This window comes from Tympanuchus pallidicinctus, unplaced genomic scaffold, assembly GCF_026119805.1.
Source record: "Tympanuchus pallidicinctus isolate F22 unplaced genomic scaffold, pur_lepc_1.0 scaffold3, whole genome shotgun sequence".
NCBI lineage: Eukaryota > Metazoa > Chordata > Aves > Galliformes > Phasianidae > Tympanuchus > Tympanuchus pallidicinctus.
The window spans coordinates 45,063,872-45,090,290 of NW_026294747.1; the positions used below are offsets into that span (position 1 = coordinate 45,063,872).

Consider the following 26,419-nt stretch of genomic DNA (forward strand, 5'->3'; position numbering starts at 1 on the left):
TAACTGCTACCTGCATGCTTAATAAGTATTGATAGCAAGTTACTGCAAACTATACCTCCTATCAACAACTACAAAAAGTTACTGTCAAATGTAATATATTTCCTCTGCTTTCTTCAAAGTCTCTAACTGTGATGCCTGAGTTTCTGTCTGGTTCAGTCTTAAGGATACCAGAACTATTTCTCATGCTGCAGGTTCTAATCTTTGCCTAGCAATTTCTATTTTGTTCTCTAAAATCCCTGTTGGCATAAGAAGAGAGAAATTAGCCTCTGAAAAGATGGAAAAATCACTTGAAAGTAAACAAACCATGATCCATTCATGAAAGTAGGAATCAAAAGCTGCTGCTTGAATATTCTCCCACACGAACACCTGAAGAGTCATGTCAACTACAACATGTAATATTAATCTGTTCAAAGAACACAAAATTATTTCCTGGGTAACAGATGTACAAATAAAAAGAAAATTATAAAATATTACAAGAACAAATACAGAGTAGAAGATCAATATAAACGTTATTTAAAGAAAATGGAAAATATTAACTGAGTGTTTCATAGATACTGAAAACTTTTGCAGTAAAGTGACTTCTACATACATTTTAAGTATTCAGTGCCAGGAAATGTATTTTCACCTTCATTCGAGAAAAAAAAAAAAAAAAAAACCAACCAAACTAACAAAAAAAAACACAATTCCCATATTTTCTGGTTTGTAAAACAGCATTAGGAGAATATTTTCCTAAGTTTCTGAAGAATATAATTTAGCTCAGAGGTTTAAACTAAGAAAATACCATCAAACAATAGTATTAAAGAGGATGAATCAACTTATTTTTACATCATGCTACCTTTAACATATTTTAATGTACACAGTGCAGCTGCACAGAACTCTGTTATCCTTCAAATACCTCCAGCAGATGCACTGTCTAACAAGTTGTGCTGTCCTACAACAGTCTTTGAAAAGAAATAAATTCAGATCCATTTCTTTCAAGTGCTAACAGAATGTATAAATACTTGGAAAGCTTAGTTGCAAGAATTCCTCAAGAACCAGCTTCTCTGGTCTCCCTAGCACAATCAATTAACTGTGAATGTTCATCTTCAATTAGACGCTATTTGTTGAAATTTTATAAATAACCCAACAGTATAACCAGAGCATTGGTCTCTAACAGCACAAGGGAAAGAAGTTGTTTGTTGTTCAGAAAAGTTTAATCAGAGAGCTTACTACGATGAGGATTACACTGAGGCTCTATGATTCTGTATTAGAAGGAACTGCTTCTGAAGCACTTCTCTGTGCAATACAGTAAACAGCTGGAATGCTTGCCAGACTCCTCCTAAATTTCTGGCAGTAGTACAGAAATGAAGTATAACATGACACTTAGAGTCAGATAAATGCACAACCCCTAAAGTCCTCCAAGTGTTCCATCACAGGTACGGACAAACTTGGCTTTGAAGTGAATGTCTAATAAACAGTTTCTGTTGCTGCAGAGCTAAGCTAACTGCATCAGCAGGACACTGTTCATATCAAAATTATGCTGCCGTACATTGCAAATAACTCTTAAAGCAAAAGAATTATGCTTCTATTTATCAGCATAATATGCTTGGAATATAAGCTATTTGCCAGTGCAGAAATAAAATGAGAAAATGAAAATACATGTTTTCTAGCACATCTGTACTCACATCAGTACACAAGGCATTCAGAATAAACAAATGGAAAGAAGATGCTTATTCTTTGTCAAATACAAACATACAGATAGTGGAACAAACTATTTAATCTTTTACAAAGACATGTATAAAGCCCAGTACAGCAGGTCTAACTATGCAGGTGCTGAACTGCTGAAATGCTGATTCCCTCACTTTCAGCCCCTTAACACAGAGTGCAACAGAAAAAAAACTTTAAGTACATGATATCTGAAATGCAAGGGAAGGAGAGGACCGATGAAACTAGATACATGTCTGCCCTCTCTTTGACAAAGCTCTCAATTTTTACTGTACGCAATTTTATCAGGCAGTCCCTTTCCTGTTTTGCTTGACTCATAATTCAAACTGAAGTATATTGCTGAGACTAAGACCGCAACAACTCACCTGCCATTCACTTCAAAACAATAACTTTAACAAAACAAATTCTAAAACAAATACAATTCTAATTCTAACACTACACATCTTCCTACTTCCCACTTCTTAAAAATTGATTTTATTTCATCTATAAAACCACATTTCATTGCAAAATCCACAAGAAATATTTAAACACTACATTCACTTTCTAAAAATGTCAAAAAAATGATATTCAGTTTCACAAGAAATATCAAGGCTTGCATTTCACAGCAAATACCTTTTTTCTTTATGCCACTGCTTTATCTGACCATCTACAGATAAAATAAATTAGCTATTTTCATTATTCTTATTCTTTCCAAAGAAATTCGGGGTAAAACTCTGCTGTCTCACTTACTTTATGGTGACTTGGTGGTCCAGAAGGAGTTTTATGTATTAGATAGAATATAGCAAAATGACACATAGAAATCTGTTTCTCCCATACTACAAAGCATGCACTTACCGTTTTAATCTCTGCAGCCTCTGTGCTTATGCTTTCCAAACTGCATTTTGACATCATGATATCAGCTTGTAGGTTAATCACATAATTTGCAAGCTTCGGCTCTGAAAAGCGAGAAGAAAAAAAGACCTCTGAACTATAAAAATTATTTTAAAAGGAAACTACAATATCAAGGTTAATTGTGGAAATTCACTTGCTTATAAACATTTTATGGCATGTCAATACCACACTATAACTGGCTGAGAGAAAACAAAATATAAATCCTCTCTGAACCCATATTATTTTGATTTAGTAGTAGAAACAAAACTACAAGCAATTTAAAAGCTAATTTTTGATAGATTAAATATGCAAGGAATTAATGCATCCCTAATCCTATTCATATTAGTAATTATATGAAATACACTAGTAATGTGTTATGACATTTTTCAAATAAACAATGATTTTTCCATGCACAATTCATTTAAGAGTTAGAATGAATGCTTTTAATGTTTTCTAATGTACCACACTTTCAAATCATAATACAGTAAACTGATCACAAAGAGAAAACATTCGTTTCTAAGCACATCAGCATATGTATATTTTATTAGTAGTACTATTACCATGCAATTCACATTAATTCCTATAAAAACACATTTAACTATTCACATAAATCTAGCAGTCATTCAAGACAATTTCATATGTTAACAGAACTACAACAAAAACACAAACGTTGTAGATCTACAAAACATCTACAGTATTCTCAAAGCTTGAAAGCATAAAATTAACATGATACATTTATCTCAAGTATTAGTTTTGCTATATCTAAAAAGATTTGAAGTCATTTTTTCTTTTAAATCAATACTGAAAACTTAAATGCAAAATTAATCTTGACAAAAATTTCTTCTCCAATCAATTCCATAAAGTTAATAAGAAGGACACTCCCAAGATTACTTCAGTATGTTCATTTTTACCTCAAATACTGATGCTGAGCTTTTCCAGAGTTTCCAAGCCTGTAATTTTGCTTCACCCTAGGTAACCTAGAAGGCAATATAAAAAGAGAGCATTTTAACATGAACTGCCATAAAAATCAATTGTGCCATGTGGTAGTCTGCTTTCTTGCATTTTAATATTTAGCTCTGTAGCAACAGCACATGGTCCTTCAAAATCTAATTATCATCTGTCCTTTTTTGGCTGGGGATACAGACAGTCGGCATCTGAAAGCCATAAGTGCTCCGGAGATATTTGCATATTTTCTGTTTTATCTGCTAAAGTAATTGCCAACTGAGTACAACTAGATTTACAATTTTCCTCCCCTGTGCTCCCTCCACACAGCTTTCACCTAATGCTATGATGAAGTCTTAAAGAAACTTACCATCCAATACAAAGCCAGAAGAATGGACTTAGTTTGAAAGAGTAAAATAAACTGTTTTTGCTTTAATTTACAACAAAAATGTGTGGGAACTGCATGCAGAAAATCTGGTGAGTACCGTGCTAATGTACAAAATAGACCTACTCAAATCTTACTCCCAGAGCTACATTTCAAATTCATGTTTGCAATGCACACACGCACCCTTTTTCTGCACAAAACACAGAAAATTACCAGTAAGGTGCAGTGAGTTGAACGAATTTGTAACAGTGGATTCCTGTTACGTACAGGTTAATAGTTTATCTATTGGCTCTACATCATCAACCAGAAGAAAGCAGCCTAGCAAATGAAAGTCTTCTCTTTTGAAGCAGAGGTGCAGAAATATACCACACTCTGTATTATCTTTTTCAGCTTCTCTTCTATTACAGCATTTAGTCACCCTACCGTGTAAAAGACACAAAAAGAAAAAAAAAGCTCAATTACTTGTCAAGAAAGCTCGTCATCCCCTATTGCTTCACACAGCAAATACACTTTATTCCATAATTGTAAGCAGAAAATGGTAAGCAGAAAGCAAACAAATCGGTAGGTTCAGATTTGGGAGAACCGAAAGGAGAACGTAATTCCCCACCAACCCCAACAATTTCCTCTGGCACATCAAAGCTGTAACACAGAAGTCGGCAGCCTCAATCGATCCGCAGACATGAATTACAGTAGCCCTTTTAATGCCGAAGCTAACATATAACCAGACAGGCCACATTCCTGAGATGCAGTCAAGTTCTCCTACAAAACAGCAGCTCCCTCCATTAGCATCTCAATGGCGCTGATGCCCGCACCCAGACAAAGCCCGGTGCGCCGAGGCAGCGGCCCTGTCTGCTGCTGCAGGGCTCCCAGCCCCACTGAGGAAACGCTTTGGGCTTACCAGAGAATTTTAATAAACATCAGGGTTTGATCTGGTAATACTTTACAACAAAAAAATAAAGTTACATAAATGCTTTATATGCAGATAGACAAACACAGAGAGGTGTCAATCATAAAACTGACAAGAGGTATAATATTTTACTCTACAGTGACTAAAGATCCTGTTTAAAAAAGCAGAGCGACTTATTTTAAAATGACTCTGACATCACTAAGCACACTCCAGAAGTGAAAATCAACAGAACAAATTTTTTTCTTTTTAAAAAAGCTTCCTATTAAGAGCTTAATGTTCACATATTTTATATAATGATGGAAGAGGAGAGTTCCAAGCATAGTATTTGGATTGTCCAACTAGCCACACTGCAAAAGCCTTAAACACTCAATGAACAAAGCAGCACTGTTCAAACAAACAAATAAGAAACCCAACAGTCAAGTCCTATAAGGACCTCAAGAAAAGCATGCAAGGACAATGTGACTCTGCAGATCTCAGTGCCCCGGCAATCTGCCAGTAACTAACAGGCACCCCTGCAGACCTCAGACAAGATCTTTGAATACCGTGGCTGTTTGCTACTTTGACTTTTGATAACACCAAAAAATAAGTCTATGAATAATACATCAGAAAGTATACGAAAGAATACATCAACAATTTTGATTTTTATTTTCTTCTCACCATCATTTCGTAATTTGGTGTTAGGAAATAATCAGGTTAATGCAATAGCTAACCATTGATATTAAGGAAAACAACATGACTGCTGGGAAGAAGTGGGAATGAAGTTGACAGCAGTAGCACATGCACAACCTGTTACTTGGCTTCAGATCACCAAAGTTTTCTCCACCATTTATATTTTAAAATTAAACTATGACTATTTTCCCCATTCTAAAAATGATGTTAATACTTAATTAAACTATTACTCATGAATTGCAAGAAGACTGAAAATGAACTCCTATTTTGCAAGAAGATCTATGCAATTGGACTTTGAACCCACAAGAGTGATGGAGCGAATAATCTTCAAGCAAACAGAATAAATTTTAGTGCAAATCGAAGTCCTGCAGCATCAGAGAATATAAAGTAGAAACAGCCTTCGTGGTGGTGGTTAGGAGAAAGTCCTAACCACCTCCTGCCTCTCTCTAATTACAGCTGCTTCAAGATTTTCAAAAGGGCAATTACAAAATGAGACTCACTCTTCCCTTCCACGTGTTATTCCAGCAAGCTTATTCCTAATATTTTTCTTTGGTTATCCTGTGCTACGAACAATAAAACAAGTTTGTATTGTGATTCCTAACTTCATACTACCTCAAGCTCACTCCAAAACAGAATACTCTCAACTTGACAAACCGAAGTCTTCTCCATGGAAGTCAGAGGAAAAAAAAAAATATTAAGGACATGTCTTTAAATGAAGTCAACTAAAAGCCACAAACATTTAATAGATTTAGCAATTAAAATGAAAGTATTCCATGTGATACTCAATTTGTTTTTTTTTTTTTTTTTTTTTTTCTTTTTTCCAAGCTACTATTTGAAAATAAACCCACAGTTAAGCTTATAGATCCTAATTTATGTAGTTACCTGTATTATTACTACATCTGTACTAACAGAAAGGGTAGCTGAACATATTGATGATTTTTTTTAATCACTTGATCCTTTGATTGGGAAACAAATTGTTTTCTTGTAATTATTTAGTTTATCTAAAGGTTAACTTGAAGAAAGGACGGCAATTAAGCAAACATTAGGGCAGGGATTTCTCCTTTCCCCCATCTAGAGGGGAACTGTGAGCTAAGTACAGTTCCAAATTACCAATTATTCTTGCTTATGGTAAATAAAAGCAGCAGCTGCCCTCTGAATATAACCCCATGTGGGGCTTTCAAGCTTGTTATTTGCATCAACACAAGCCCTTCCTCTCCATGTGGCAAGCCAAGCTCCCACAGACAGAGGTGTTTGACAGTCCTCTGTTCTCCCTGTCACAGAATCCAAAGCCACAGTCCTATGATACAAGAGGTCTTCTCTAAAGGCATTAGTTTTATAAAGTAGCATCTAGTGGTACCTATGGATATCTGGGTTTTACATCATCCTCTAGAATTGTTACCAGTCTAAAACGAGAGTTCAAGTCTCCTAACTTTGGTCACACTATTGATTCATCTATCACTCAGCGCACACAGCAGGATTAATTAAAAAAAATATGTATTATTATTAGTAGTATTTGTAGCACAAATCAACTCATTCTAATACCTAATCTAACACTTGAAATATGTAAGTATCATATATTGATTAGCACATTATTTAATTACATTTTGGACTTCGCAGTATTTAGTCCGTTTTCCTAAAAATAAAGGCTTCTCTCTAATCACTTGCATGTCTATAAGTACTCCTTCCTGGCCACAAACTTGCAGCCACAGTGCTGGAATTTTCTTTTATGTGGAGGTGGGAGAGAAGCAATATTTTAAGCCCATAAATATATGTAATATATAGAGCACCTAATAATGCTCCCAAATTCAAAAGACATTCAAAGCTTCAGATGTCAGGGAACCCAAGCCCCAGTCAGACATTTATATGCCCAATTTCTTTATTTGTTTGGATTAAACAGCCTATGTAATAACATTTAAAGGGGTAGATGAAAATTCTCCATGGAATCTTAGCAGGGTTTCAATGGCCCTCACAAAAAGAACAGACTTTTTCATGTTAAAAGTCATGTCTGTTCATAAAAACAATCTGAATTAATTCCAAAATGGAAAAAAAAAAAAATCATTTGAAAAGGAAATACTTCGTATTTTAACCTACACAGCTGGCTGACTGACTTACTGTGCACAGCATCAGAAAATAAAGGCCTTTATATTGAGCCATTTCTTGCCTGAAGAGCTGAGAATCATCTAGGTTAGCAATACTAATCTGATTAGTAAGAATCAAATCAAGTGCAGTGTGTTTGGCAGCGTTAATGGAATTAACACAAGAAAATTTGGCACAATATGAAGCACTTCTCAAAGAAAATTTAAAATATCTGGACTCTATAAGAATTAAGATAACTTAGCTTAATAACAGTTACTAAAAGTTTTCTGTCTGAGTCAGGTTGAAAAGAACCACAACTCTTTTGAAGGCCAGACTTTAATACCCCTCTTAAGTACCAGGCACTGCCTAGAAACAGCCACTTAGATGACACATACCTAGATGGGTACAATGAACATCTCATTAAAAGATCCAGCATATTATAAGCACTGCTATTCCTTCTATATAAACACATGCATTTAAAAGTAGAACTTGAGCATTCTTTTACATTACTTAAACTAAGATTGTAAGACTTAAGCAAGTTAGAATGAATTAGTGATTAGCTATTTTAATGCATCAATCTTCTCTTTTCAATGCTGTTCAGTAAAGTAGAAAAATTTGTATAGTGCCTAGTGTCCAGAGCTAGTCAGAATTTAAAGTTACATTTTATCATTTTAAAGGTGAAAATTTCAAACAGTGTTTTCACAACACAGCTTCTTTGTTGCACTGCTGGCTTTCAAATAACTGGCACCAAGATAATGAAAGCGATTCAGATATCTGAAAGAATCTGGGGGAAAAGGTGGCAGCATGAGAGCTAACATCCATATCGAAGTTAAAGTGACAAGATACATATAAGAGCAAGTGACACTTGTCTTGCATATTTTTAGTCCTGAACCAGAGGTAATGAAAATCAGAATGGTTTGCAAATATTTGAGGAGCTAACCTTATGTTCTATAACTTCAGATTTCCAACGCAGGAAACAAACACCTTTGCCTTTAACAGATGTCTCCAATGAAGTCTCAGAAGTTTAAGCACTGCCTTATGATTGAACAAGAAATGAAAAATATTTAAGACCCACAAAATACAACTGGAACACATTCTCCACAACATGTGGGATCACAAGTGTCTAATAAGCTTTTTTTAAAACTTAAAGCTCACACCCCCGCCTCCCCTCTCTCCCCCCCTCTTTAAATGCCTTTCACTTTTTCCATCAACTATGAAAGACAGTAGAAGGTCAAATAGATAAAGAGCCAGCAGACTTGAGCAATGTCCTGTTCATCATAAGGGTCCCTCATCTCCACTGTTGATGCTGTTAAGCAGCAGTAACACTTTCAGTACAGCAAACAAATCAAAAACCAGACCCATCCCAGAGTCAACCATCTGTGAATCTTCCACAGTAGCAGAACACATACAAGGAGACTGCAAATACAACATATCCTTGAGATATTTGTGTGTCTACTGGGAAGTGTTCTGTCTAATGTAAACCTATGCCTTACAGACAATATCTTCATAATCCAGTGCAACATTAGCCTAATTTTTCACATTAGCTCTGCCTATAACATATACTGTAACAAACACGCAGTTTATTAAAAAAGTAATAAAAGTTGATTATCCTAGTTAAATAATAAAGGAAACACAAACTGAAATAAGCTGCTTTGCTGTTAACTGTATCCCACATTAAAAAAGAAAAATGGGAAAGATGAGCACAGTCACCATTTTATTTCTCAAAACTGGAATGGAAGCTATTTCTGCATATAAGAAAAAGCATTATCCTGTTACAAAAATAGAAGAATGGTTTCAGACATCAGAACTATGATGGTTTACTGAAAATTGTATCAACTTGTTTAACGATTATTAAGGCAAGTTATAAGGAAAAACAAAAAAAAAACACAACAGAATTTTGCTAAACAATTCCAGTTTTTTCTATATTCTCATCAAAAGCCATCAGGGCTAAGAAATAATATTCTGAAGCATCTGAATTTCTGTAAATGAGTTAGTTTCGGTTCTGGAAGCAATATAAATTAATATAGTACTCCAACTGCCAAGCCTGACTCAGAATGCATTCACACAGTTCCTTCTGTTCCAGTTCTACTCTGAATAGCCTGGCACTGGAAAGACAGGCATACCCACAGGATCCTGGTCCACATTCATTAGTTGAAGGGAATTCCTCTCTTTTGTAATGCTAAAGTGCAGTCCCACAACTAAATCAGTTGAGAACTGGAGAATTCTGTTTTCAGAACAGAATATAAAGATACTGGCTTCAGTAGAGCTTTGCTGCTAAAAAAATATCATTGTAGATTTTGCTCTACCCAGAATTCCAGTTCCAGAGCACCAGTTATCAAATAAAAGCAGTTTTGAAAAATAAAACAAGTTGAAGTAAAATATCTGTCCTGTTATTACCATATCAGCTGTGGCTTGAATTGAAGTTAACGAATCACTTATAATCATGTTTAGTATCATCTAATTGCCAGCAGCAAATTAGCAAGCACCTCAAAGGTTGTGTGATCCCAGCAACACGGAGCAGCCAGCAGCAGGCAGCTGTCAACAAACAGTTCAGATTTTTTGTGATTTTGTCAGTTCTGAGTTCTCAGAAAGAAGAGTCAAGTTCTGTAACGTCCACCTGGCAGCTCTATTAGCAAAGTCTGTACCACCTCCCTTCTCTACTTATGTCCTAAGCTTCTACTGCAGATACACAAGGACCTACAAAAAAAAAAAAAAAAAAAAAAAAAAAAAAAAAAAAAAAAAAAAAAAAAGTGGTATTTCAGCAGGTACATCCACTACAAAAATCTTGGTGATTTATATGAGAAAGAGAGGAGGGAAATTCAAGAGATTCAGGTAAGAACTGGAACACAACTTCACCATTTTGAATCTAGAGGGAAAAAAAAACAGATTTGCACATGATCTTTCGCAGATATCACCATACAATTCCTCCAACCCGGATTAACTTGAGAAAATTCCACGTTTCACATTTTATGACTCATTCGAGGGCAGACACACTGTGGAAACATTCTTTGACACCTTTTTGTTATCTGACCCTTGGGTGGTTCTGCAAATAGTTCAATACTTTCACTGACAATGAACACAATGGGGTAGGAATATTTCCTTGCTTTCGTTTATTCTCACAATGCCCTGCAGATGACCGATTCCAATAGATCAGATTGATGAGTATGTAATTCTCCAGGGGACAATTAAATCCAGACTCTCTAAGAAGATCCATGATGCAGCACGAAGGGGATGGAAGGAACAGCTGTAATGAATACATAACACTATCAGAAGAAACGCTGCCAGCATTTAAATGACAAAGAACAATGAAAACTCAGTCTAGGTAAGAATGAATAAACAGAAATAAACAGGTTTCTAGAAGCAAAAAAAGAAAAATAGGAATGCAAACAGAGCTCTGAAGAGATACTCCTGCTCAAATAAAAATAGATACCGAAAGTCAAAAGATACAAAATAAGTTGGTTAAAAAGCAGGGGAAAGAACAGCATTTTAAAGGTGAAGTGATTACTCCACCACAACTTCCCAGTACAGCAGATCTGATTAAATGCAAGGCATTAACACCCCTTAACTCAATATTGATTTCTATTGGGAAACTTTAAATTATCAGTTAAGGAAACTCATTATGGTTGTTTAGTTTTAATTTTAAGCAATTACTTGATATTAATTACCTGATCTGCTAGTTATGAATATGAGCCTCTGGCATATCAGCAAGGTACTGTTACAACTACTATTGGTTACTTCATTTAGCTTATTAATTAGCACTACTGATAACCATTATATAGAACATCCTGCTTGTCTGGCTGTCGTGTGTGTTATGGTGTATTTAGGAGGAATTTAAAACTCGATTAAATGCAAATTAAAATTAATATTTTATTTTTATTTATTAAAATTGATATTATGTAAAACAAATATTTAAATACAATTGTTTTTAGTTTCACTGAGTAATCAATTAATTTTGTTAGCTAAAGCTAACAAGCTAACTTGAGGGATAATTGAGTGCAATGACTTTTAGAAGGATTAACACAGATTAACTGCCTAACTTCTACTGGAGATTTGAAATATTTTCCACTTCTTCCTCAGAATTGCTTCTCAACTATGAAGGAGTAGATAAGTTTTCAACTTCTCTTTAGTTAACAGATTAATTATAACTCCTTTCCTGCATTACACAAATCAAAGGTAATATTATTCAGAAAAAAAATGCATGTATTACTTTTATAGCCTTAAACACTTAATGAGAAAGGCATCCTGGAAGTTAAAATTAAATATTGACTCCAATTCTCTCCTAGCTACATATAATTTATACAATAGATGGTCATTTTCATAGTTTACACTTCAAGCATCTTTCAAACATAAAGTAAAACTGATCAGGAAAAAGAACAGAGTCAAGGCCTTTAGCACACATAATGAAGTATTTTGAAACGAAAATGTGAAGTTACAGTCATCAAATTGAGGAGAGCTTAGAGAAACTGAGACTAATCAAATAAGGCAATGAAAAGTGAATTAAACTCGTATGGGCAAGCTGTCACTGCAAAAAGGCCTTGCTACTTGTCTTCTATTAGAATTAAACACAGAGCAAATACAGAAGTTTAACATATCTTAATGTCACAAGAGGTATTTCATTATAGCTCTCAAACATTCTCATAAAGATCTGTATCTATTTGTACAGTCAAAGTGTTCCAGAATAAACGCAGAAGAAACGTTATAGCCCTGTACAGACAAAATAGAGAAAAGTCACTTTGAATTTTATCACTCCTCTTCCATTTTCACTCAGCAGTTACATAAAACGTTGACTCGTCTTTTAAAGGTCCCCAGATGACAGTGTAAGATGCATTTTGTAGAGCACTGCCAAACATATGAGCATCACTCTTAGATTCTTCTCTTCAACCCACATGCCACCTGCCACTGTGTCTTATGCTGGCACAACTGCTTCTAGGTAATTTATGGCCAGGTAGAAAGACTAGCCATAACAGTAATAAAAGATGTCACACAGAAGAAAGCTGTTTCTTAGATGAAACAGCTTCCCCAATCCACCACATAACTTCAGAGATTCTTGCACTCGAAGCTTCAAAGCAAGTACCACTAAGTCAGGGGATGTACAGGTACTTTCTTTCTAGGCAGAAACGTCAGCTAAAAAAAACAAATCACCTACAGCCAGAGATAGATCTATGCACCTCAGGTGCCCAACAGGAAAAAGGATTTAACGTTTTGGATATAATATTATCTCTGTGATCGTATAACTCCTAGTTAGAATGCAAACTTTTAAAGAACAGGATTATTTTTTTCATAAAGGTTTTCTTTTTTATTTATTTTAATTAACATTCTACATGATATCCTAACACCTACTGCAAGTATTGGATAATATTTCATAAGCAAATTATACATACACTAAGTGATATTTTGAGTTGTATGTCTGCTACTGAAACCGATAAATACTGTTTATCTCAAATCCAGTGGGACAGAAATGTTAAGACAATACCTTACGAATGGGACTCCATACATCAGAAGTCAGACTGCTCTCACTTTTTTTGGATACTGATGTATCTGAATGATACACCATTCAATTACTTAAAAGAACATAAAAAAAAACAAACCTGCAGTCATTATTCATCACAAAACCAAGCACATGAGTGTTTAAATTGTCAAGCAAAATCTCCAATTCCTTCCCACATTTACTCTAAAAGTAAAAGCACAGGGTAGGAAGAAACAGTTCTTTAATCAAATGAGGGAAGAAAAAAAAAAAACCAACAAACAAATTATGAAGGTGACTTGCCTCTTCCAGCTACTTTAACCTGTTCCTTTTGAACTTCCCACATAATGATTCAAAGACTTATGCTATGGGTAGTGTGAGGTCCTAAAGATATGATTTCAAATTAGGGATTGCAAGTCTTTATCATGTTGGTGGTAAACATCTGGATTAGATTTTATTATTATTTTAAACAATCAGGACAATGCTTTCCCTTCCCTTACTGAAACCTAACTACTTTGCTTCAAGAAGCTCTTAAGGCTAACCACAGAGATTACAAAAAAAGGGAAAGTAGTAAAACTAGATAAGGGGAAAAAAAATAGGCTTTGATTTGTATTTAGTGACACTGCTATCATGGAACACATCAATACATTTGACAAAGAAACAAGATGCTGTGAGAGTAAAACATTTTCATGAATGTTCACCTCCCAAACTACAAAGTCAGGATTACAAATTACCACTAAATAAAAATGGGAGGCTTTAAACTGGGCATAAGAGAAGATCTGAATTTTCCCAATTTAGCAGCTAGAGCATAAGTACTCTGTCTTGGTTACTGCCCTTTCTGACTGTTATTATCTTTGTTTCAAAGTTGCTGAATCCCAGCTTATCTTGATACTCAAAACCTGTAAGATTACTACAATAATAAACCTCCTTATAAAAACTGCTTAGTAATAAATGAGAAAGTGGAAGGTGGAGAAAAACATGAAACAGTTATTGTAATTAACAAGTGAGAAGAGACATCAGTGTTCACTTTGTACAGAAGACAATCAAGTAGAAAGTACCCACAGTATTTTGGAATTAGGTTTTATGAGACTGCCAACCTAGTCCCACGGCAATTTAGAGCTAGATGAAGCAACTCCACTCCTTCTCACTGCTCCTTCCTGTTTCTAAATAGCTTTGACACTTGGTTGACAAGCTGGAAAAAAAAAAAATCAGCTCCCTAACGCTTTTCTCCTCTGCCTGAGCAAGCTTCCTGCTGGATCAGCAAGCTGCATCAAGTATGGGAGGTGGAGGGTGCCAGACGGGTAGTAGAGCTGGTGTGAGGAGATGGTTGTCATCCATTTTGACAGCCATTAGGTGGCTTACCTTACAGGAAACAAGCAAATTGGGTTCAAGAGGCTTCTTACTGTCACTCAAAATCAGACAGCAATTTCTCTGTTGCCAGCTATGGCTGATCTTTGTTACACTGTGACAAGAAACTTTAAGTTCCAGAAACAAAACTTGATACATAGTACAAAAACAATTAAATGAAAGCTACAGAAGAAAACATTTATTAGCACCAGTATGGGAATGAACCACAAAAGGGTTTAAAAACAGTTAACAGTTGGCAGTCAATATATATATTAATAGCATTATTGGCATGTTGCTCAAAATACTGCCAGAAATCAGCACCTGCTTCATCATTTTGCAAGTCACCACATGCTCTAAAACCATCCAGTAACTCCTTGCAGACCCTTATTCACTGATGTAAGTGCCAGCCAGCGGACAGCTTTAACAAATCATGGATTGCTTTATTGAAAATTCATCTTCTATTCGATTTAAGTAACACAGAGACTTAAGAAAACCGTTTTCCAGAAAGTTCAGTATTAATCAAGGCAGGTTTTATGTCTCAATCTCTACACAGCAGAACATTAACTATGCAAAGATTACCATAGGGAAAATTACTCATCTCCTGTAGGTTGACTGTATGTCTTTGAAAGACCCAGGGAGCTCATAAATGTTTCTGGCACTCTCCCAGTCCTTTTGCATTGAAGTACTTCAAGGTAAAAATGCAGGCCCATGTTGTGCATTACCTTCATAAAACCTACACCTCCTCCTCCAGAGTTCTGTCATGTGTCATATAGCTCAAACTCTTTCCTCTCAAATCCCAGGACAGATATTCTTCACCACACATTCATGGTTACACTTCTTCAGAAGATATCACCAAATTGTAGTCTGATTAGAGTACAACACTAAAATCAACTGATGCATTCAGCAAATAAACAAACTTGTGAACTTCAGTACCTAGGTATACATTTCTTAATTACAAATAATACAATAAGCTTGGTTTTGAAGTACCAGTTACAGCTTCCTTTGTTTCTTCAACTGAGGAGGCTGATGTTTACTGAGAAAAAATATTCTCTAGACAAAGTAAGAAAAGAAAAACTTTTCTTTATAAGTAGTAAAGTATTAAAATGAGATCCGTGGGATCGTCTTCAGCTAAGAGGAAATGCAGGCCTTGTTTAGAATAACTGTAGAAAAAAAAGAGAGAAGAAAAAAAAAGAATAATCACTGGGCTCAGTAACACAACTGTGTCACTTCCCTCTTGCAATATCCACCATTCAGGCTGACACCGGCTACTTAAGTGCTAGAAACCATTCACTTTCTTGGGTCAATATTCTCCATGTTTAGCCTCACAGAAACAGGAAAGCATGAGTACATAATAATAATTAATAAGTTAAATAAACAAACAAACACATATCCCACAGACTCATAGAACATACGCCAGAAACAGGGCTTCAGATAAAGTCCTATTTTCAAAGCAGTGTACTTTTTCATGCCCATTATCCACCTTCAGTAGTAATTCAGTTTCTGAAGTCTGAGAGATCAATTTGGCAGTATCATGCCAGACAGCAATAGTAACTAAAAATGACCTTCAGTGTTGGGGGAGGGGAGGGGTAGGGAGGAGCATGGAGAAGCATGCCTTTCCCCACCTCGAGCCTCCCATAGAGATCATATCACTTTTTGATTAATAACTTCACATAGATTGGCAACATGGGCATTTAACTTCAGCACAAAGATGTTAAAAGGTCATGGATAAAAAAAAAAAATGGATAGAGAAAGAGAGAGAGAGAGAGAGAGAAGTCAAAACCCTGTTACATTGTATTCCTCTTATTTTACTTTATGTCCTTTTCCAAAAAAGAAAACCTACTACCACTTAGCATGAAGTTATCAAGGCAGATGCGTTTGCCTATTTGGAAATACAAAACTTAAATGAGGAAGCAGAAGTCTCACTTGAGATGGGTTACACTTGGTCATCTTTAATGGTAACAATATTAGTGTCAGAGGTCGATGAACGTTCCATAAAGCCACAGTTAGTAAATCAGCTTAGATTATCTATCTGTACAAACACCTAGAAACAGTCCCAGTTCTCAGCAGCTGAAAGTAAGAGGTGTGAAAAGAGAGATACCTGAACGAACTTGCCAGAACTCAGAGAAGGGCTTTTTGAACCCGGATATCTAGAGATCAATTCTACCTGTTTTTAAACATTAACTACAAAGTAACTTCACTTGGTTCATTTTCTCAGGAGCAAGAATACAGTCAAAGAGATAGCAACAGTTGCAAGAAAGCTGCAAGAACCTTCATCTAAATCACAGACTAGGCAAGAGTGATGCAAATAAGGGAGAAACTTGAATTGTGAAGTTAGCCATAAAGCCAAGCAAATTACTCGAGAGAGCAAACTACATTTGCTCCCTATAGAAAGGAAGGTTGTGCTATCAGCAAGCTGGCAGTCCTTCAGACCAGTTGTCACAAAGAAGAAACTATTTTTTAAAATAAATCCTACATTTTTGTATTTCCAAGAAAACTGAAATTTACTGCTACCCAGCTGCTTCTTGGAATCTGCTGAGGAAGCTCTACATGAGCTGACATTCTATCAGAAATCAGACTCTGAAAGAAGAGACAGGCCCTGGGAACCAAGTGCTTTAACTATTAACAGTAAGGACTGTGGGCCTTGGGGATTTCCTATGTTTTTTTGCATACAAGTGGAAGAGTGAAAAAAAAAAAACAGCGGCAGCTCAAAGTCTCAACCTGCTGCCCTGTTCACAGCAGCCTGCAACTCAGACAAACACACACACCTGGTGAACCTATTAAGGAATTGATTGTTCACAGAGATTAATAGAAGATAGAAAACATGAGCAGAAACTGTTTATTGCATATCACATGGCAGCAGCATAAGCATTAAGCCATGGGCACATAGCAGGGGGGGAGAAGGGGAAAGCATGGCAGAATAGGTTTTCTACAAGACTTGCATATTAGCAAGTACTAAGAGAGAGAAAAAAAAAAAAAAAAAAAAAAGATAGCATTTTCTTGGTCGGAAGGGATCCACAGTGCCACACTAAAAAAAAAAACAACCACAGACCAGCAGATTCACAGCTACGTACAAACTTACGTAAAAGAGGTACAAAAGTTCCTGGCTCTACGATGCAAGAATTTGTAGCACTGCTCTTCTTTCTTTCCTCACCAAAGAAGGACATTTCACCATTCCCGCATAAAAGATGTGCAACCTTGCAAGTAAATTCCTTGATACAGCTTCATTTCTGAATTTGAGAAGTAGAGAACTTGCAGCAATTTAAAAGTAAAAACATATCCGAAAAATTTTCCTTAACCAATACAAAGCAGAAATCAGCTGCTTAGCATTCGAACTCTTAACATCAGCAGGCAAAGCGAGGCAAAGCAACTACCAAGACCAAGCTTTCAGAGAATAACAAAGCATACTTTAAAATAGTAGGCACAGCTTTGTCCTGTGGATTAAATCTTTCAGAATGGCTCCTTAATGACAATCCTGCAACTGCCCACTCCCTCATACAACTAACAAAGTTTGAACAACCAAACCTTCAAATCCCAACCAAAGAATGCAGTAACTCCAGCTAAAAAATGAACCTTTAGTTATTACTACCTATTAGGTCTCTTCTGGTCTTCACAACCCATATGGAAGTCAGGGAAGGTTAAAGATTGAAGAAAAATCTTGATGGAGTGCAGAAAGTACAATTTTGTCTTTAAACATTCTTAGCCTTCAGAGTGGAATGCTCTAAAAGCACATTTCACATAATTACACAGAGGTTACTGTCCTACATAGTACCAAAATTGTACTTCTACTTTCTTTTTAAATAAAGCCACTTCCTGGGGAAAACAATAAACCAAGTTTGTGTGCTATGAATAGGAAGAAATGAGTACTGAACACATGAAGGTGACGGCACACAGACGGTCAGAGCTTACCCAGCTATACATTACAACATGCGGAAAGAGAACACTGTAACCACATCTCTGCCCTGCCAACTATATCTATCAAGCTCAGTATCCACAGTTTGTACCAACTGTATGAGAGAAAAAGAAAACTGGATTTTCTCACTGAGAATTACAGAATTGTGGCATTCCCCACTATAACTGACAAATGTTTTAATGAGACTAGATCATGCCCTGAAATAAAACTTGTCAGTAATCCCAGCACTTACTATAACGTATTCCTAAAGTATCTTCAATCTTTTCCAAATTCTTCTGTAGACTGTAAATGAGAGTTCAAGCTTATACAGAATATGACAACTTCAAGCTTACTATCCATTTTACTAAGCATCTCCTTGCTCTTCTAAAAAGAGTCTTTTTCACTATTTTTCTTGCCAGCAATTTGCATTCAGTTACACATCAATTCACATTTGGTCCATTCTCAGTGAAAGAGAACACAGATTAACCAGAGATGCTCTGACTCATAAGGTGTGCTAGAGCATCTCTGCATCAAGGAAAAAGAATCTTCCAGATTTCTGAAATGGGACACATCATATATTTTGTGTACACTGTGTAATAGTTTTTTTGAACTACTGTTCTGCTTATTTTCTTCCCATAATCTACAGACCATCAAGATAACTGTAACTTTTATAAAATATTTGTACAATCTTACGTCAGACAAACTTCCCCCTCCCCAGCTTGTCAGCTTCCCTCTACCAATATCCAATGGAGGACAACTATGAAGGAGTATAACAGCAAGGCTTCCCACTGACCAGTCATCTTGATGTTTACTGAGTTTGCGATACTTTGGCATTCCTAAGATGCTGCTGTACCAGGAATTGTAGCTACACATGATATATAGTTCTATTGCTTTTTTTTTCTGTAATTTATAAACTACAGGAACCTTTCACGAACAGGTGAAAAAAAGCTATTGCTTCCTATCTACTTTGCTCATGACTTAAACTTCAGTCTCTTTTCCTACCTCTTGAAACTCTTCCCCTGTGTAAGAATGGGAAGAAGTCCTAATGAACTTTCTCCCTACCTTTGTTCTTAACCTAATACTATCTTTTTGAGGCAGAAGAGAAAACATAAATATCTAAACTGCATTTAGTATTACATATGTTGGCCCAGCAAGGAGCTACATGCTGGCATACTGATACCCTTTTATTTCCACTGATTGTCAGTCCTAATGCTTTTTACTTTTTGACTGTTGAGTACTGAGCTGCCACTTTCACAGAAACGTTACCACTAAGACGATTCTGTACCTAATTTAGAGCTCAGCACTTCTGAACAAGCATATTTATTTCAATCCTACTGATAAATATATTAAAAAGTAACAATCCTCTGATTATACACCTTTTAGCACCTTCCAGTTGAAAGTGTCTAATAATATCTCCAAACCTTGTAGTGTAATCTCCACAACTACAAGTCTTGTAGACACAGACAGTGGGAAAGTTCCTCTCCAGAAGAAAATTTAGGAGAATAGTTATGGCATATAGGGAGTAAATCTCAGTTTGTCTCTATACCAAATTGTGGGGGGGGGGGGGAAAACACAACTTACCAAAGTGATACATGCTCTATGCCTTTCAATACAGCATCAGAAATACTTTATTTTAAAAAGCATTAAAAAAAAAAGTATAAAGCATAACATACCATAATGTTAACCGAGTGCCTGCAGTTAATTCTTTTGATTTTCCAGTTTGGTCTTGTTTCTTTAAAAATGGTTATCACTTTCAAAACCACAGCTTCCACAGCCACAGCACACTGGGTAACTTGGGGTTCAACATCTCATCATTAAGAATACTCATAAGATATCATCAGAAGTGCCAAACCCCTTCCACGTGAAGTCAATAGGAAACTATTTCTGGAAATAATCATTTCCGGGGAACGACAATAAGCAAAAACAAAACAAGCTTTTTTTTTTTTTTTTTTTTTTTCTTTTTTTTTTTTTCTCCTAGATGTCAACATCGCAGTCCACGTTTTTATTATGATTTTCCCTAACACCTCGGTGTACTGACGTGCCTTTTAACCTTGTGTTCCTTCACAAAGCACCAGGTGTGCCTCAATCACTCCGCTACTTCACTCGTCTGTACTGGAACAGGACGGAGCACAGCGAAGAGCTGAGAGTTTCCTACGCCGTCTTTAGCGGTGGGCTTCCAGCAGCGAGAGCTCTCGCCACGCTCCGCTCCTCGCCCTGAGCCCGTAGGGACGGCTAGGCGGGCTCCGATCCCCGCAGCTCACACCGGGCCTTCCCCGCGGGCCCAGAGCAGACAAAGCCGAGCGCGGCCCTCACGCCGCCGGGAGCTGCCGAGGCCGACGGCGGGGCTCCGTGCTCAGCCCCGAGACGGGCGAGGCCCCGTAGGGACAGGGACGGCCGCTGGGACAGAGGCGGGGCGCAGCTCACCGGGACCCGGCGGCGAGAGGCGGGGAGGGAGCGGCCGCCGCCATCCCACCCACCGCGGCGGGCGCGGAGCGGGCTCCGCCACGCAGATCCCGGGGCGAGCGGCGGGCGCGCCCGGCCGCCATCTCCTACCTGCTCGGACGGAGCCGGCCCGGCGCTGCGCCCCGCTACAGGCCGCGTCTCATTGTGCCGCCGCCGCCACCGCCATTTCCTCGCTGCCGCCGCCTCGCTCCCCCCAACTGTCAGGTTCCTCCATTCACCTGGGCCCGCGACGGCCTCCTCCTCCTTCTCCTCCCCCCACCTTTCCCCCTGCGCTGCCGGCCCTACGCAAATGGAGCGCCTCCCACCCGTACCAACGGAGGCCGCCCAGCGCCTGCGACGCAAGACCGCTCCGAGAATTCCACCCTGCGCAGCTTACGCTCCGCGTCCCCGCGACATGAAAGGAACCGAACGATTGGCGGCGAGACCCAGAAGAAAGGTGAAGGTTCAAAAATCAGCCAATGCGGCAAGGCGACACGGCAAGTGCTAGGAAGCTGCCGGGTGGTCCAAGAGCTCACGTGTGTGCGCCTCCCCCTCTGAAGCATGGCGAACCTCGCGGCCTCCAGTTCTCCTCCGCTCCTTCCTCGCGCACGCGCCCGGGCGGCAGCGCTGAAGGAAGGGCGGCGACCGCCATCTTGGCGGGGCAGTGGGCAGCAGGGTGAGCGCTGCGGGGTGCGGAGATGGCGAAGACGCCTGCGGAGCGCTGCTTTTCCCGCTGAGTCGGGAGTGCACCTGGGGAGACAGTAGTATCCAAACGGAAAGAGGATCATTTTGGAGGCAAACGAGAATGCTTGGTGACTCTGGTTTGAATATGGTAGTGCTTGATCTTCCGTGTTTCTGCCTGGGTTGTTCCACTTCTCCATAGTTGTGGTCATATTGTTCATTCTGCCAAGAGCGAAGTGCTGCTCCTCTGCCTAAGAATGGCATCCACAGCCGAAAAGTGGTGTTGGGCCAGAGTAGAGAGGATGGGAAGACTGCCAGAGGTGGCTGTGCTCCCACACCAGCACCCTTTTGCTGTTGCTTGAGGCTGGGCTGTTGGTCTCACTGGGTTTCTTGCCAGCCCTCACTTCAGTGACGTTATGAGATACAACAAAATTTTAACAAAAAGTGTCCAAAAATTTCCTGGGTGTAACTTTTCAGCTGATGTAACTTTTCCACCATCAAAATCCTTCAGGTAAAGCATTTAGGAGAGGCAAATGGGTTGTGCATAAACACAGGAGCACAGTTTGTGTTGTACGTCACATGCTACTGTTTTCCAGCTTTTATTTCTATGACACAATTGAAATAAATATTTAAAAATCCTTGGAAAAACTGGGGGAAAACTGCAAAATAGCAAAAAGCCTTGAGTTTACCTAAACTGGGCTGCAGCGCCACTTGACTACTGAATAGCACATGACATTGGATAATGTCTGATTGTAAGCACAAGGTCACCAAGGTAGGGCATAGGATTGAAATGAATCAGTTGAGCAGAACGAGCACATTAGGAGCTTACAGTTTATTTTAATTTCAAATACAGGTAGTTTAAAGCCCCCAACTCCCACCTTCCATGGCATCATCTGCCAAAACCATTCTCTTTGTGACTGGTGAGAAGACTGAAGCCTCCTCAGAGAGATGAAACTAATAAGCAAATTTCCAGTCTTGATTACTGCATGACTTAGAGCCATAGATGCAGCCTGAACCAGAGAGATGCCCAGGGCAAATAAGGAGAAGGATAACTCTGGTAGATTCATATTTTGAGTTTAAAAATCACTCAAGGCTAATGTCAGCTAGGATGGATCATCAAGAAGTTGAAGTGTAGTAATCACATCCCATTTGTGTCTGGTTCCATCCCCATGTGCGTGGCAGTTTGGTGGAGCTATTAATGTCCAGTTATCAATTACAGCAGTGTTGGAGCACAGAATTCCAGCTTCGGTCTTGAACAGCTGTGTCTGGAAGCAACCATGAAAAGCTGCATCTGCCTCAATTCACAAGGCCTTATCTGTTCTTCAACACATTGGTGCTCACCTTTTGCTTACTTGGTCCATGTTCATCAATGTCCACATCAGCTGATTAGATTGCCCTGTTATTCTCCATGGATTTAACAGCTCATCCTTTTTATCTTGGTGCCGACTTCATTTATACTCTGAACAAATTAAATTGTTGACCAACAAGAGAAATACTGGTGGCTGTTGGCGATGTCTTTTCTCCTGAGTGTGTTGAAAGGAATTGTACTAAAAAATGGAAGCAAGCAACAAAAGTCTTACTGTTGGGGCAACGGTTTTGTGTTTTTTGTTTTTTGTCTCATTTTGCCTGCTAACTGCAAAGTTTAATTTTTCTGCTTAGCTTTCCTTCATCCTTCATTCACATATGTCCAAAAGCTTTTAATTTTCCCTAGTCTTCTCACTCTTTGTGAAAGAACAAGATGCATATTTTACCATACTTCACAACAGTGGTGGGATATTCACACTTAAAGTTCAGAACAAACGTAATCTATGGTGCTAGAGAGTGGTCAGATGTGTGTACTGCCCATGTAAATCAGCGTAAAAATACTGTAAAGATCTATCCACACATGGGCCAAATAATTAAATATATGCACCTGGCTTCATTCTATCTTCTCCTGACTTCTCCTTTCCACAGTGGATGCATTTAGTTGCGTGCTGCATTTTGCTGATCCTGTTGCCTTGCTGCAAAGAGCACTGCAAGATATTTCCGGCATGCAGGTATGGCACTAGTCATACTTTTGCTAGTCCAGGTAGGCAAGTTAGGACCATCCTAAGATCACTGTTACTTTCAAAGGGACTGGAGATTGTCCTTGTTGCCTAATAAAGAAGGAAATTGTAAATGTAATATAAAGCCACTTCTTGCCAGCTGCTGCCCTTTTAAGCTGTGCTGAATGTGATGCATATGCAGCTGCAGATCTATCACTGGAGATCCAGCTTTCTTCATTCCATCTGCATTCCACCTTCCTTCCTAGGACAGTTTGTGCCTACAAAATCTGTATGAAGAAATAAGGGTAACCAGAGCACCCTGAGGTTAATTTAAACCTGGGTAAAATGATTTCAGATTAAAAGTGATAGGGAAGCCTAGGATGTTACAAATTAAGTGTTTTCTTTACTTAGCTCAACCTTAGTTGCTATTTAGAGCACATTTCTTTTGTAATGCCCATATTATTAAATATTACCGTGTTAAGTATTTTTATAGCATTGAAGGGACACCCTTCTGTTTTTTTATGGTTGGAAGAATAATTATATCCCGTGACAAAACCTTAGGAAGAGGAGCAGCTGCTCAGTCTTATCCAGTGGGAGCTGTCAGAACATATGGGTCTATTTTTTCAATTTAACTGAAGTACTGAAGGAAATTGGCATTCTTGATTATTTCTAACATAAAGTAAAGCAGAAAAAACCCCTCCTTAATCATCTGCAGGCCAGGATTAAATAATGAATTTTATCCAATGCAAGTAGGTTCAAAGAGAAGACAAGCAGAATACTTAAAACATAAAAAACAAAACACACTAATGCCAGAAGAATTCTGGAAGTTATTTTCATATAAAGAAAAGGGTGTCTTTCTCCACAGCTACTTCCTTCTTGAGCCTGCTAGCTGACATGAGGTTTTGATTTAAAAGCACAGTTAGGATAAAACTTGTACTGTACTGTATTGGCTACTCACTCCTTTGTAAACTATGAATATTTCTTGTCACTAGCTTACATTATAACAGCTAATCTTCAGATTTTTAAGCCCAAATCAAAAATTAAACTCTCAGTTAATTTCACAGATTTCTTACAAATTTTTTTAAAGTAAAAGGAAGTCATCAATACAAAGCTCTAAAAAATTCCATATACTTCACAGTCCTTGGAATTCAATGTTTGTTAAGAAAAAACAAATCAACTCATAACTATTACAACAACAACAACAACATGAACAGGACTTTGGGTGAAAGGAATAGAATAACCCAACTAGTTAAAATCCAGAACAGAAAAAATGGTCATGCACCAAATCACAGCTTTCACAATATCTTTGGTGCTGGAAACACTGGTGCTTTATTCTATGCAATAATTGCAGCAAGACTACAGCAGACACAACAACAAACAGAGATATTTATCTCCCCCTTTCTATAAAATCATATCAAGAAATGATACTAGTTTCTAGATATTCTTGCTGGGTAGTAGTGAAAAAATGGGTATGAGTTGGAATGGAGAGAAAATGCAATTTTAAAAAAGTCATAGACAAGTCATTGTCTTTGTTCATGCTACAGAACTCTGAAATTAAGCTACCAGAAACCAGGCTTTGCTTTTGGCTCTACATAACTAATCGGGTTCCAAAATGGATTCTGAAGATATTCCTTCCTGTGAGTCAATGGTGACCTCTGTTGTTCCCTGCTGCTGATACCAGCCACAATGCTGTTTTGTCTTTGCATCACATTATTTCAGTAGTGCACTTTGAAACAAACTGGCACTGAGAAAATAGAGGCCAGCATGTTGTAAGCAAGTTTCTGTAAAGAGTGTGCCTGCTCTTCACCTCACTTCAGAAAACTTAAATTGAGACTTCTCTCTCAAACAGCTCCTATTCTGGCTACAGTTTTTTTCTGTTCATCGCTGTGAATCACTGCAGAAAAAAAAAAGCAGTTACAAACACTTCAAGCCATGGCGCTAATTAACAACATCTGCAACATATTATGAGAAAAAGCTGCAGGTATGAATATGAAGGAGGAAGCTGGAAGAAAGGAAGAACCTCTATTGAGCAGAGTCCATTCTTAAAACTGGAGCTGAGAGGTGTCAGGTTGTGCAAACTTTTGGTTTCCCCTCTAGGATACAGGTTAAAAAAAATCTTACAGTGCTTTCAGACTTCATAACTCTAAATAAGGACGTTTCCCCCCTGTGCAAGTAGAATTTAAATGTTTTTAACTGTTGTAGTGTATTTTCTCCTCCCATTTATCGCTGACTTGAAGTTATTTAAAGCAAGTCATGTAATTCCTGCATTTCACATGCAGTTCCTGCACAAAAGATCTATCATTCCATAATTAACAATGGTTCTTACTAACCTTGAAATATACATTTTTATGCTCTTTTGCCTGAGAATCAAGAAATAATACTTTGTAAAATATAAACATACCTAGCGACTACAGTTATGATGATTCTTGCTAACATGCAGAAAATACATATCAACAAAATGATAAATCAGTTCTCCAGGGTACAGATCAGCCATAAAAGTAACACAAAAAGACAGTTCAAAGTATTTGCAGCAGAGGGTGCTATACATTTTGCTTTGATCATATGTTACATCCCATTCCAACGTAAAGCGTACAGTTTGGGGAGCACAGAGAACTGCCAACGGTACCATCTTACCATGGAACAGACTTATTCACCAGAAAGCACTTCATGAAATACTGAAATTAACTCTAGTGGAAACAATATTTGTAAATTAGTACAAAAAGCAATTCAGTAAAATATTATTGTTATTTCTATCCTGGCTACCTGTTATTATTGTTTAAGAGAATTCACAGCTCAAGTCTAAGATTTTGTTATATCTACCCAGCAGTTTGAAGGTACCCATACCTCTGCTAGCTCTTACCTACCAGTCAGGTCAAGTAAGCATTGCAGAGAGAGCAACCAGAATCCATACCCTATGACCACACCTTTCCCTTAGTAGGACTGGGCTGCAACAAAAGCACGATATGCAGACTGGTTCCTTATCTGAAATGACACCCATGCTTGTCTGTATTGCTGTCAT

The 26,419-nt window shown here is 37.8% G+C and overlaps 1 protein-coding gene across 3 annotated transcripts in view; it reads right to left on the bottom strand.

The window, feature by feature from the left end:
• The window catches only part of DICER1 (dicer 1, ribonuclease III), a 65,514-nt gene extending 44,164 nt beyond the window's left edge, over positions 1-21,350 (bottom strand). For 2 of the 3 annotated variants that reach the window (XM_052692509.1, XM_052692507.1), the window contains exons 1-3: positions 20,807-20,977; positions 3,486-3,551; positions 2,539-2,639 (exon numbers count right to left, since the gene is read on the bottom strand). The gene's annotated coding sequence lies outside the window, so the exon portion shown is untranslated. Of the gene's footprint in view, positions 1-2,538; positions 2,640-3,485; positions 3,552-20,806; positions 20,978-21,027 lie in introns of those variants that run through there. The other variant, XM_052692508.1, reaches the window with a different exon arrangement.
• Positions 21,351-26,419: the final 5,069 nt, after the last annotated feature.